Genomic DNA, 12,956 nt, shown 5'->3' on the forward strand with positions numbered 1-12,956 from the left:
TAGATACGTGCGTGACTCACCGTCTGCCAGGTAAAAGAGCGTGAAAAATGAGCGCGTTTGGTTGGCAACACCCCCGCCAAAAGAAGATGTGTACACTGTCTGAGGAGACAGGACAACAGTAGAAGGGGACACTGTTTGAGGGAACAGGCCCAGGTAAACCAGTACAAGAGAAAAAAGAGAAAAAGCTGTCAGAGGTAACAGGGAGTACGAACTGGAAACGCCGTGAAGTAAATCGCGTGTGAAACGACAAGAAGTACAGAATTCACCCACTCGCTCTCCACGAAAAGCACGTACAAGGAAATGGTGTTCTACACGTACGTTATATACAGGCCCACACGTACAGCGTCACTTACGCGGCGTGTACGTGCTTGGCCCATGTTCACCAATCACACGCTTTGTCACTTCTGCGTGTAGATCCATTTTCACCAATCACACGCTTTGTCACTTCTGCGTGTAGATCCATTTTCACCAATCACACGCTTTGTCACTCCTGCGTGTAGATCCATTTTCACCAATCACACGCTTTGTCACTCCTGCGTGTAGATCCATTTTCACCAATCACACGCTTTGTCACTCCTGCGTGTAGATCCATTTTCACCAATCACACGCTTTGTCACTCCTGCGTGTAGATCCATTTTCACCAATCACACGCTTTGTCACTCCTGCGTGTAGATCCATTTTCACCAATCACACGCTTTGACACTGGGACGTGTCACGCAACATTTTCCGGCACGTGCAGGTGACTATAGACGCACATATGCTGGTGACGAGTTTACGCGCGATTCACACGCTGACGTGTGGGATTTTCACTTGCAAAATCACTCCCTATCAGGCTGTCCACGCGTTCACACGAAAGACCACGCTCCTGGCCAGGAGGCCAAATTACTGCCCCCCCAGAGCCCTGAGCACGCTCCCACCTGCCATCTGCTGCTGCCTGACTGCCTGCTGGCCACGTGCCCCACAGTGCTGGTGGGTGGGGGTGTTGGGAGACATGGGTGGGGGACTGGTGGAGGATGCCCCTGGTGGCTGGGGGGTGGGGGTGGTGGGAGACATGGGTGGGGGCCTGGTGGAGGGTGCCCCTGCACTGCTTGGGGGTGGGGGTGGTGGGAGACATGGGTGGGGGCCTGGTGGAGGATGCCCCTGGTGGATGGGGGGTGGGGGTGGTGGGAGACATGGGTTGGACATGGGTGGGGGCCTGCTGGCAGGTTCCCCACAGTGCTGGGGGCTGGGGGTGGTGGGAGACATGAGTGGGGGCCTGGTGGCGGGTGCCCCTGCACTGCTGGGGGGTGGGGGTGGTGGGAGACATGAGTGGGGGCCTGGTGGAGGCTGCCCCTGGTGGCTGGGGGGTGGGGGTGGTGGGAGACATGAGTGGGGGCCTGGTGGAGGGTGCCCCTGCACTGCTGGGGGGTGGGGGTGGTGGGAGACATGGGTGGGGGCCTGGTGGAGGGTGCCCCTGCACTGCTGGGGGGTGGGGGTGGTGGGAGACATGGGTGGGGGCCTGGTGGAGGATGCCCCTGGTGGATGGGGGGTGGGGGTGGTGGGAGACATGGGTTGGACATGGGTGGGGGCCTGCTGGCAGGTTCCCCACAGTGCTGGGGGTTGGGGGTGGTGGGAGACATGGGTGGGGGCCTGCTGGCAGGTGCCCCTGGTGGCTGGGGGGTGGGGGTGGTGGGAGACATGGGTGGGGGCCTGGTGGAGGGTGCCCCTGGTGGCTGGGGGGTGGGGGTGGTGGGAGACATGAGTGGGGGCCTGGTGGAGGGTGCCCCTGCACTGCTGGGGGGTGGGGGTGGTGGGAGACATGGGTGGGGGCCTGGTGGTGGGTGCCCCTGCACTGCTGGGGGGTGGGGGTGGTGGGAGACATGAGCGGGGGCCTGGTGGAGGCTGCCCCTGGTGGCTGGGGGGTGGGGGTGGTGGGAGACATGAGTGGGGGCCTGGTGGAGGGTGCCCCTGCACTGCTGGGGGTTGGGGGTGGTGGGAGACATGGGTGGGGGCCTGGTGGTGGGTGCCCCTGCACTGCTGGGGGGTGGGGTGGTGGGAGACATGGGTGGGGGCCTGGTGGTGGGTGCCCCTGCACTGCTGGGGGGTGGGGGTGGTGGGAGACATGAGTGGGGGCCTGGTGGAGGCTGCCCCTGGGGGGTGGGGGTGGTGGGAGACATGAGTGGGGGCCTGGTGGAGGCTGCCCCTGGTGGCTGGGGGGTGGGGGTGGTGGGAGACATGGGTGGGGGCCTGGTGGAGGGTGCCCCTGCACTGCTGGGGGGTGGGGGTGGTGGGAGACATGGGTGGGGGCCTGGTGGAGGATGCCCCTGGTGGATGGGGGGTGGGGGTGGTGGGAGACATGGGTTGGACATGGGTGGGGGCCTGCTGGCAGGTTCCCCACAGTGCTGGGGGTTGGGGGTGGTGGGAGACATGAGTGGGGGCCTGGTGGAGGGTGCCCCTCCACTGCTGGGGGTTGGGGGTGGTGGGAGACATGGGTGGGGGCCTGGTGGTGGGTGCCCCTGCACTTCTGGGGGGTGGGGGTGGTGGGAGACATGGGTGGGGGCCTGGTGGTGGGTGCCCCTGCACTGCTGGGGGGTGGGGGTGGTGGGAGACATGGGTGGGGGCCTGGTGGTGGGTGCCCCTGCACTGCTGGGGGGTGGGGGTGGTGGGAGACATGAGTGGGGGCCTGGTGGAGGGTGCCCCTGCACTGCTGGGGGGTGGGGGTGGTGGCAGACATGGGTGGGGGCCTGGTGGTGGGTGCCCCTGCACTGCTGGGGGGTGGGGGTGGTGGGAGACATGGGTGGGGGCCTGGTGGAGGCTGCCCCTGGTGGCTGGGGCGTGGGGGTGGTGGGAGACATGAGTGGGGGCCTGGTGGAGGGTGCCCCTGCACTGCTGGGGGGTGGGGGTGGTGGCAGACATGGGTGGGGGCCTGGTGGTGGGTGCCCCTGCACTGCTGGGGGGTGGGGGTGGTGGTAGACATGGGTGGGGGCCTGGTGGAGGATGCCCCTGGTGGATGGGGGGTGGGGGTGGTGGGAGACATGGGTTGGACATGGGTGGAGGCCTGCTGGTAGGTTCCCCACAGTGCTGGGGGTTGGGGGTGGTGGGAGACATGAGTGGGGGCCTGGTGGAGGGTGCCCCTGCACTGCTGGGGGTTGGGGGTGGTGGGAGACATGGGTGGGGGCCTGGTGGAGGATGCCCCTGGTGGATGGGGGGTGGGGGTGGTGGGAGACATGGGTTGGACATGGGTGGGGGCCTGCTGGCAGGTTCCCCACAGTGCTGGGGGTTGGGGGTGGTGGGAGACATGAGTGGGGGCCTGGTGGAGGGTGCCCCTGCACTGCTGGGGGGTGGGGGTGGTGGGAGACATGGGTGGGGGCCTGGTGGTGGGTGCCCCTGCACTGCTGGGGGGTGGGGGTGGTGGGAGACATGAGTGGGGGCCTGGTGGAGGGTGCCCCTGCACTGCTGGGGGGTGGGGGTGGTGGCAGACATGGGTGGGGGCCTGGTGGTGGGTGCCCCTGCACTGCTGGGGGGTGGGGGTGGTGGGAGACATGGGTGGGGGCCTGGTGGAGGCTGCCCCTGGTGGCTGGGGGGTGGGGGTGGTGGGAGACATGAGTGGGGGCCTGGTGGAGGGTGCCCCTGCACTGCTGGGGGGTGGGGGTGGTGGCAGACATGGGTGGGGGCCTGGTGGTGGGTGCCCCTGCACTGCTGGGGGGTGGGGGTGGTGGGAGACATGGGTGGGGGCCTGGTGGAGGATGCCCCTGGTGGATGGGGGGTGGGGGTGGTGGGAGACATGGGTTGGACATGGGTGGGGGCCTGCTGGCAGGTTCCCCACAGTGCTGGGGGTTGGGGGTGGTGGGAGACATGGGTGGGGGCCTGCTGGCAGGTGCCCCTGGTGGCTGGGGGGTGGGGGTGGTGGGAGACATGGGTGGGGGCCTGGTGGAGGATGCCCCTGGTGGCTGGGGGGTGGGGGTGGTGGGAGACATGAGTGGGGGCCTGGTGGAGGGTGCCCCTGCACTGCTGGGGGGTGGGGGTGGTGGGAGACATGGGTGGGGGTCTGGTGGAGGATGCCCCTGGTGGATGGGGGGTGGGGGTGGTGGGAGACATGGGTTGGACATGGGTGGGGGCCTGCTGGCAGGTTCCCCACAGTGCTGGGGGTTGGGGGTGGTGGGAGACATGGGTGGGGGCCTGGTGGAGGCTGCCCCTGGTGGCTGGGGGTGCAGGGGGACATGATCAGGTGTGCAGGGTAGTCCCCTGTTTTGTGGGCTGCCTGCAGGGGCCGTGGAGGGTGTACAGGGTACACCCGTGAGGGCCCTCCCAGCCTAATCGCGTGTGATAATTCCCATGCACCCCTATTATACACGTACCCAGCCAAATCGCGTGTGATAATTCCCACGCACCCCTGTAATACACGTACCCTGCCAAATCGCGTGTGATAATTCCCACGCACCCCTGTAATACACGTACCCTGCCAAATGGCATGTGATAATTCCCACGTACCCCTGTAATACACGTGCCCTGGCTAATCGCATGTAAGACTTCACGCATACCCCTGTAATACACGTACCCTGGCCAATCGCGTGTTGAACTTCCCGCGTACCCCTGTAATACACGTACCCTGGCCAATCGCGTGTTGAACTTCACGCGTACCCCTGTAATACACGTACCCTGGCCAATCGCGTGTTGAACTTCCCGCGTACCCCTGTAATACACGTACCCTGGCCAATCGCGTGTTGAACTTCCCGCGTACCCCTGTAATACACGTACCCTGGCCAATCGCGTGTTGAACTTCCCGCATATCCCTGTAATACACGTACCCTGGCCAATCGCATGTTGAACTTCCCGCGTACCCCTGTAATACACGTACCCTGGCTAATCGCGTGTTGAACTTCCCGCGTACTCCTGATATGAAGGTTGTCCGCTTTGCGTTCCTTGTTTGGCAGCCCTGTAAAGTGGTCCAGGGTTAGCGCAGCCCTTTGCGATGATTTAGCGATTTTGATGGCTTTTCCTTGCGCGAGGGTGTTCTTGGGGGCGTTACTGGCGCTGCTGCAGGCTCGCTGCGATACTCTGCGCCACGGCTGGTTTGGGAGCATGAAATCCATGAATACGTTGTGCGCGGAAATCGGTTTTATCGCACGTGCCTGGCGCAGACAATCGCACACGGACACTCTGCGCCAGCCGCTTGCGACACTTTTCTGCGAAATTCTATGAATTACCCTGTATGTTTCTTAAAGGAGGTTTAAAGTTCTCTCGTATATGTTAAAAGAGTAATTATTAATAACGTATATACAGTGATGTAGCATCATGAAACATTTTCACTCATAAAAACCTTTGAAATTCACAGAAAAAATGTTGTTAAAGGGACATTATGGTTAAGTTGCTCTCATAAAAACCTAAGACATTAAGTGAATAAAACTTTGTTAAAGGGACATTATGGTTACAAGTAAAACAGGAAACCCCTAGACATTTGCCAGTTATGGTAAGCTAAGCAACCATAACTCGCACCACCACCGTGCACTGCTAAGACTAACTCCCAGGACATCAAAGATGACATCACAGATGTCATTGAGGACATCACTGATGACATCACATATCTAGGCCACTTGTTTTTGCTCACTGACATATCTAGGCCAGGTGTGTTTGTTCACTGACAGTCAGAAAATGAACAATATCTCGATGTTAACCTTGTCATATGTTCTTAAAGTACCTTTCTTAGGGATTTGTCTCAGCTTATGGTGTACATACAAAGAGGCTGTCTGTTTGAAACGTTCAGCATACTTCCCAACAAGCTACAAACCTGAAATAGAGCACCTTTGTCAGAACAAAACCAACACCCCTCTACTTACACAACAGAAATATGCAAACTGCTAAGCGATGAAGGGACAGATATGATATTGCTCACTGAAACCTGACTAACTCAAAACCTCAAAGTATCAACACACAAATCCCTACCCAACAACTTCTAACTTAAACAAGCCAAGCATGAAGGAAAATGAGGAGGGGGGTCTCACTGTGGCATACAAGGACCAGCTAAAAACTGCACTACCACTAGAAATTCAAAACTGCAAATCACTCCTCCCTCACTTAGTCTTAGGTCACCAAACCAACCTATTGTTTCTACTAGTCTGCAGGCCACCAACATAAAACTCTTCTTTCTCAGACACATTTGTGGACGCCATAACCAACATCACCATTTAACATGATCACCTGATCATACTTGGAGATTTCAACATCTGGTTCGAAGAACAAAACATTGACTCACCCAAAATTTTAACAAATCAACTAATAACAATGCATCTACAACTAATGGTGAAAGGAAGAACGCACACACAGCAGACACCACCCTAGATGCAATCTTCTACAACAAAACCCAGGTTACAACTGCACCACCAGTACAAATACTCGGGAGCAACCACCTCATTATACACCACCTCATTATACACTTCATGATACACTCTACAGCACTGATCCTAGCCAACCTCCCAAAACATCCTCGATTTCTGAATAGAAACTCAAAATCCATTATCAGTGTGGATCTAAATTCGAGAGTGGAAGCTACAAAACTGTCAATCACTATTCTAGACTTAACCAGCATAGAAGAAAGAATAGATACAATCCAAAAATGTATCGCAAAAGCTTTGGATGACATTGCACCAGAAAAACCATAAACCCTCTACCCCAAGCCCTGTGTAAAATAATAAAAAGGCCTTTCCATCACAGAACACTTTTCGCATTTTACGGAGATATCTCAATCAGGCCATCACACAGAGACACTGCATCCACACATGCAGACACACTACATTAATTGATCAGAAATATGCAAAAGGTGTCACATTTGGCATTAAATAAAACACAGTACAAATAAACTGTGTGCTTTCTTGTGGCTTCTTCTTTACCCATATTTAGTCATGAATGGTTTAACATATATGATAAGGTCACTGATGTAGTTAGTAGGACGAAGCATCCATTGTAGATCTAATCAAAACCTGTAAACGGCAGACTAGCAAGTGATTGATCAAATGTCATAATAGCCCAGCCGATAGGAGTGACAGGAAATCTACAATGTCACTGAACCGGACTGCAGGCATCACACACTACCATAGCTGCAAATGGACGGTACTCAAGGCCCAAAAAGGGGTCTATCCTTCCTGTATCTTGAAAACACACACCTGCTGCAAAAAACACCTTTTCATATTCTAGGAATTCGTTATAGATCCTCTCTTCTACACATCCTCTTCCTATATGTTTAATATGTGGTAACCTTATGCAAGTCTTGCAAAACAACATTGACACTCTCTGGACCAACACTCGTCGTTGGTTTCCCCAGTCCAACACAAGTCGATCAGGGGATATCTGCATTAAGTTATTCTCTGCCTGACAAGATAAAGATGTTAAAGCAAATGAGAACATCGTCCTTGGCCACTGCTGGGTGTGTCAACTCACTAAAATGCCATAGGTAGCGGGAGTGACATCATCACAGGAAGTGACATTACATGACCCTATGTCCTGATGGCATCACAATAGGTAACATCACAAATGTAATACAAACCTGCACAGCGTTACTTTTTTATGATTTTGATCTTATATTAACTATGGTGAGGTCCCAATTTGTAAATATTTGCCCTGGGTACATCCAGAAGTACCATCTTTGGCCATAAGCACTGCTTTCTTATGCCAGTATTGCCTCATATGGACAGGCACTGCCATCTTATATTCGTTAAACCCTCAGAAGCTAGTTACAGCCATAATAGGATAAGTACTGCCTTACATATCAGGCACCACCAGAAAATACTGAGTGTCACCTCATACAACCTGTTAGGACCTCTCATACCAGGTTAAGCAGCATACATCTGCCTTGCCTCCATCACCGCCATCTCCCCCCAGCCGTGTCCGACCATCATCTCTTTACATTCTCCCTCGAGGCCTCAACCCCGACCACCCCCAACAACTCACCGGCCCCGGCCATCCCAACAAGGAACAAAAAAAAAAATCACAGCTGAAAAACGTATCCCCCTTATTCTCCCGACACTGAACTCACTCACAGAATCCTCCAACCCCATACCCTTGCAGACAAATACAATAACATCATGAGGACAGCCCTTGATTCCATCGCTCCGATGAAACTCAGAAAAAGCAAACCCAAAAGACATCTGAACTCATGGTTCTCCCCTCACCTGAAACACCTCAGACTCAAAAAATACAAATGTGAACAGGCATGGAGACAATCGCCTTCAGATAACAATAAAACAAACCTCGACAAAATAACTACTCTCTACTAGAAAGAAATAATAATGGCCAAGCAAGAGACCTACAACTCGAGAATTTCACAAGCCAATTCTTGCATAAAAGAACTGTTTACCATCCTCAAAGAGCTTGAAACACCCACCCCTATCCCAGACACATGTGTGAAAGACAAACAATGGTTTACTAGTATCCACAATGCCCTTACCAACAAAGTTGACAGGCCTACAAACTAAAATAAACAACAAGAAAGAATTCCTCCTTGGCACCGCCCGTGTAGCCAACATCACCCCACCCTCAAAAATCTACTCTGAAACCCCCCTTCACTTCTGCTTCTCCAAAGTAACCACACTAGAGGTTGAAAAAATAATTCTCACCCTTAAACCTTCTAATTGCCAGGGTGACCGCTGCTCCTCACAAATTATCCAAGATACTGTCAGAGACCTCTCATCTTTCATCACCAAACTCATCAACTCCTCCTCCTCCTCAGGCACCATCCCCAGCAACCTCAAAGAGTCTTGGGTTCTCCCTCTACTCAAAAAACCCTCCTTAGACCCTTCAATACCCACAAACTACAGACCCATAACCACCGTCCCCTTCCTGCTTAAAATTTTAGATAAGGAAGCCTATCTTCAAATACAACAATACTTGGAAAAAAATCATCTGGGAACCCGTCAGTCTGGCTTTAGACCACAGCATGGAACTGAGACTGCTCTCATAGACCTTAAGGCTCAAATTGACACTCTCAGAGACAATGGGAAAGCTGCCATACTACTTCTACTTGACCTTTCAGCAGCATTTGATTTAGTAGACCATAAAATACTCTGTAACCACCTAGACTCGGCAGCCCACTTTTCACAAGAGGCAATCAGTTGGATTCAATCCTTCCTCAACAACAGGTCTATGCGTGTCTTCTCTACCGCCGCCTCTGCCGACGCCATCCCCATCACTTGTGTGGTTCCCCAGTGTGCATGTGTCTCCCCCACCCTGTACAATGTGTTCACAAAGCCCTTGTTTGATGATCTCGATGGCCTTGGTATCACCTACACCAACTATGCCGATGATACCCAGATCCTCATCCCGCTGGCGGGAGATTATGACAAGGATTTGGCCTTGGTGAACAAGCTGTACCTCATTATCCAGGCATGCATTGCCTCTCATAGTCTATGCCTGAATGATGACAAGACTGAGCTCATCATCCTTGGCATCACCTGCAATTTAAACAAACTTGATCATAAATACTCTAGATTCATCATAGACGGCAACTCTATTAATGCAGTCAAAGAAGTTAAAACGCTAGGATCTGACCTTGATGCCACACTTTCCTACAAAAACAGGTCAGTTCCATGGCCTCCTCCACAGCCGACGCTTGTAAATTAATTAGAGCAGCTAAGCCCTGCCTCTCAAATCATAGCTGCATTACCCTAGCTAGAGCCCTAATACTGTCAAAACTGGACTATTGTAATGCCCTGTATGTGGGTGCCAACAAATACGTCACTGACACAATCCAGATTTTGCAAAATAATGCTCTCGGAGCAGCACTGAGCATCTCCAAAAAAGAACACATCTCCAACACTATAAGAGCCAATAACTGTCTCAGCATAACCGACAAAATCCTGCTGAAGGTAGCCTTGCTTTCTCACAAATGCCTCAACCGCACAGCCCCCTGATACCTCGAAGACAGATCCAGAGACACACCCCCAATAGACTTACTAGAACAGCGAACTCCAACCTCCTTACTGTTACCAGATTTAAGCGATTTAAAACTGGAGGCAGTAGCTTCAAAGTGAAAGTGGCCCAACATTGGAACTCCTTGCCACCAATTTTAAGGACTGCCCAAACCTATCCTCACTTCAGGTGCAATTACTTTAAATGGTTAAAGAAAAATGACCGCTAACTCCACCCGTGCCTTGACTCCAACATGTACATTTTGTAATTTACTGTTACTGGATTTGTTTGTACTTTTTCCTTTTTCTGTTCCTTATGCTCCTATATTACTCATGTATATACTTGTAAATTCCTGTACAGCATTGGAACCAAGCTGAAAATATACTTGTTGCTCCTGCGCCCTGATACCCTCGGGTCTGGTGCACATTACAAATGAATAAAACAAACAAACAAAGACCAAGTATATACATCATATGGAGCCTCACAAACCCAAGTCCTGTGATCATTGTCAAGTGCACTCTCAATCATCCAAGTACTGTAATTAAATGACAGGCAAAGCCTGATATGTTAGCAACATGACTCACCTTTTTTGAGTTTCTTTATAGAGCAAACCTAAATGATTCACTGTTTGGTGATCTCAGTTTAAGAGGTTAGGGAAAACTAGGTCCTGTGAGGTACAGTGACTTGCCCAGAATTACACATGTTGGTCAAGTGGAGAAGCTGACACTACGGCCAATTTCACTGTCAATAATCAACCCAGTAGACCACATCCCCTACAATGCCATGTTTCATTTTACTCCAATTTACAAAGATTTCTGCTCTGTGATCTTTGATGAGCAGACACAGCTGTTTTCACTAAATAAAGCGAGCATATATATAGCTAGCACACTTAACACACAGAAATTACAGACTCAGCTCACGTACCACGAAAGTTAGCACACCACACTACCAAAGGAACTCCACCTCATACCACAGGAGTAAGTCTACAATCAATGTACCCAGCAGCAATCCCTGCGACACGATCAACGACACCACTACACCTAATCCTCCTACCATGCGACCTCAGAACTCCAGCCACACCCCATACAAGTGCGCTCTCCTCAATGTCAGATCCCTCAATGCCCACGCCATAGAAGTACATGACCTACTTACCTCCAATGACTTAGACATACTGGCCATTACCGAGACATGGCTTCACCCAGCGTCCGGCCCTGCCATCACTCTAGCCCTACCTACAGGGTATGCCATCATCAGACAAGATAGAACGACCAAAACAGGAGGGGGGGTTGCCATTATACACAAGGAAACCCTACCCATTAGAACCATACCTAATCAAGAAGACGGAAATGTTGACATCCTCTCTATCAAACTAGCACCGTCACCTAACTGTACTATTAATATCCATACTATCTACCGTCCACCTGGCCCCTCCACCAACTTCCAAGGCCAAATCAACCACCTCGTAGGAAACAACATTAAAAAATCCACGAAGTCACTCCTCCTAGGAGACTTAAATTTAGGACTCAACGACCTCAAGGACAAAGCTGCCCTATCTTTAGCCAAGGACCTCCAAAACCTAGGATTCTCTCAAAAAATCTTAGCACCCACTCACGTCAAAGGGCGCACCCTAGACTGGATCTCTGACCATAACTGCGACATAGTAATCACCGCCAACACCAGCCTCCCATGGACAGACCATCACCTCATCCTATTCGATATCCCATGCACTGTAAGCAGTAGAGTGCCCACCAAAGCAGCGGCTACTCTAGCCAGAAGTGCCAAAAAACTCACAGCAGCTAATATCAGTGTACTACTCAACATGCCCTGTCTAAAGCCCCCTTTCTCATCAGACCCTAACACACTCGCGGAAATATTTAAAGACTCTATCACAAGGGCAGTCAACACTGCCGCCCCCTTAGAAAGCAAAAAAGAGAAAAAATCCTTCCACTCCAACTCATGGTTCTCAGAGGATCTCCAAGCAATGCGCACAGACAAACGCCAAGCGCTCAAGAACTGGCAACATAATCCCTGCGACAACACAAAAGATATATTCAAAACCATAGCCAAAAAATACAAAGAAGCCATCTTCCGAGCCAAATCCGAAGCCTACAACCAACGCATCACGGCGGCCAACTCTCAATCTAAAGAGCTATTCTGTATCTTTAAAGAACTAACCATACCGCCCACTTGCCCAGACGAGATCATCAAGGACGAGGCCTGGTGCACAGGCATACAAACAGCCATGCTAGAAAAAATCAACCTCCTCCAAAAAAAGATATCACACCACTACAATTCCTTACCTAAACAAGATACACAAACACACTTGAAACATGGTGTCGAAGCCAACAACACACACAAGTTCACTTTCACTGAAATCACCAAAACCGAGGTCATCAACATCCTCAAACATCTCAAACCCTCACTCTGTAAGGGTGACATATGCCCCCCAAAAATCATCAAAGAATGTGCTGAACAGCTCGCTCCTCTCCTCACTGCGTTCATCAACGCATCATTTAGGTCAAGCACAGTCCCAGACACCCTCAAAGAGGCCTGGGTGCGCCCCCTCCTAAAAAAAAACACACTTGACCCAGAAAACCCTAACAACTATCGCCCCATAACCACAGTCCCATTCCTTCTAAAACTACTTGACAAAGCCGCACATATACAGATCCAACACTATCTAGAATCCAACGCAATTCTAGGCAAAAGGCAATCTGGATTCCGAAAGGGACACGGAACCGAAACCGCCCTTCTAGACTTAAAAAATGAAATCACTAACATCCTCGACAAGGGCAAACCTGCCCTCCTCCTCCTACTCGACCTATCAGCAGCATTTGACCTGGTAGACCACAACACTCTCACCAATCATCTAACACAAGCAGCACACTTTTCCAAGAACGCGGCCTCATGGGTGACCTCCTTCCTACAAGGCAGAGCCATGAAAGTCTTCTCCAACACAGCTCACGCTCCACCATCCACCATCCACTGTGGGGTTCCTCAAGGCTCTTGCACGGCCCCTATGCTATACAACCTCTTTACCAAGCCCCTATTCGACAAACTGGACGCTATGGGGATCA

This window comes from Ambystoma mexicanum, chromosome 9, assembly GCF_040938575.1.
Source record: "Ambystoma mexicanum isolate Mex_15411 chromosome 9, UKY_AmexF1_1, whole genome shotgun sequence".
Lineage (NCBI taxonomy): Eukaryota > Metazoa > Chordata > Amphibia > Caudata > Ambystomatidae > Ambystoma > Ambystoma mexicanum.